This window comes from Globicephala melas, chromosome 1 (assembly GCF_963455315.2).
Source record: "Globicephala melas chromosome 1, mGloMel1.2, whole genome shotgun sequence".
Classification (NCBI taxonomy): Eukaryota; Metazoa; Chordata; class Mammalia; order Artiodactyla; family Delphinidae; genus Globicephala; species Globicephala melas.
The window spans coordinates 154,624,478-154,626,568 of record NC_083314.1 but is presented as its reverse complement, the minus strand read 5'-3'; positions in this window follow the sequence as shown (position 1 = coordinate 154,626,568).

Below are 2,091 nucleotides of genomic sequence, written 5' to 3'. Positions count from 1 at the left end.
CTTGTTTTGAACTTAATAGAAGTTGTCTTGTAACTTCAGCTCTTTATCAACCTGGGTTCCCTCGGCCTCATCATCACCTCCAGCCACCTACCCAGGTCCTCCACACTACCTCATTAATACGTAAGTAACTCATCTTGTCTCCTTCATCCACACTGCCCCTGCCCTGGCAGTGAGCATCAGCCCCAGGACTGACTTAGGAACTGCCTATCCTCAGGAAAGCAGACCTATAGCTGGGGCAGTCTCTCTCTCTCTCTCTCTCTCTCTCTCTCTCTCTCTCTCTCTGTGTGTGTGTGTGTGTGTGTGTTTGGGAGTGGAGGAACGGGAAGGCAGGTGATGGGGGCAGTAGCCTCCAGGTTGCCTGTATAGCAAGAAGCCTGGATTCTAACCACCGGTGCCTATACCCCAGGTTCAGGCTGCTGGGACCCTCTTTTCCAATTTGTTTAAGGCAGCTTGGATTTGGCTGTGGTCCGGGAGCAGAGAGGCATTTGTCCTTGAGCCCCTGGCCAAGTGCTCAGCATAGGGGATCCTGGAAGACATAGGGGTGATAGAAACATCTTGTGGTCCTCTTTCCTGGGAGATTGAGTCCTTCTGTGACCTCCACTCCCCACATCTCATGGATGCAACTTGGCTCTGGGGCCAGGAGGACAGGCAGAGGCAGGCCTGGAGTGTATCAGGCAACATGCCAGGCTAGGCAGTCATGTTGTGGGCACTGAGGGTGGGTAATGACACCAGGACCCATGGAGCAGGCACAAATCACGAGGCTGTCAGGCATAGGGGAAAGGCAACCCCTGCCCCCTCCCCCAGCTGGACTGATGGGCTCGGTCTGGGTTCAAGATGGTTGGACTTCACGATGTTTCATTTCTCCAGAATGCTCCCGGTGAAGAGCTTGTCACCCAGGACCACGTCTGTGTAGCGTGGGCATGTCTTTATCATTACGTGTGACTTCACGTCACTTTGCAGGAAGGCTTGAGCTTCTGCATAACTCTCTGTGTGTTCTGATTTCATTTTTGTGTGACTGACCACACCTCTGAATTTTGCGTGAGTTTTATAGGAGTGTGTTTTGTGTGAGGTGACTGAGCAGCTGTTCACAGGGGGCAGCTCTCACCGAGCTGTGGGGTCTGTGAGTTTTGTTTGCGGCTGTAGGACAGCTTGCATGTGCTGCTGGGGAACAGATCAGGGGTCTTGAGTCTGTGTGCCTGGGTGGCTGCTGTGGTTACACGCCCAGAATGGGGAAATAGGAAAGCAGGTTGGGAAGGATGGCTTTGGGTGTGATGAGTCTGAGGTCTTGGCAGAACATCAAGGAGAAACCTCTAGAAAAGCAGGACTGGGGCTCAGGGGAGAGTAAAGGGCAGGAGGGCCTTGGCTCAGGCTAGAGGCCTTCCAAATTTGTTCAGGTGACCACGTACTGGTGGACGTGGCTTTTGGCTAGAATGAGGTGAAAACACACACACACACACACACACACACACACACACACACACACACACACATCCCCGTACCTCTCAAGGCTGAAAGGACACATACTGTGTTAATCCCAGCCGGACAGAGTTCAATAAGAAATTTCCAAGGGTTGCTGGAATGGCATAGAATGTGCCCAAAGGTGAAAGTGAGGGAAAACATCCTGGCAGAGGTGAATATTGAGTGAAATCATAAGGAAAAGAGAATGCGGACAGAAGAGGATGCTGTTCTGGCTTTGGGGATGGGGGATAGGGACAGATTCTGCAAGACTAGGGGCGGGGACTGCAGACCATTTTGATGACAATGAGCTCCTGGAAAGCAGGAGCTGTCGTTTATCCATCATGGTATTTCCAGCACCCAGGGCAGGAGTAAGGGTGTTGAGTTGACTTGGAGTCAAAGTCTGAACCACCATAACTAGGGAGAGTCCAGGTAGTTTACTGCAGGGGAACTTTGAAGTCTACACAAGACACTGGGTGAGGACTGATGGGATGGGGAGGGGGATGCTAGGTATCTAAAGGGGGTGCCCAGCCCTGCCCAACTCTTTCAAGCTGGCAGACCTGCCTCCATACTTTGCACTGTTTTTTATCCAAACAGGCCTCTGAGCTCTTGCTTCCTCCATGACCTGCCACCTGT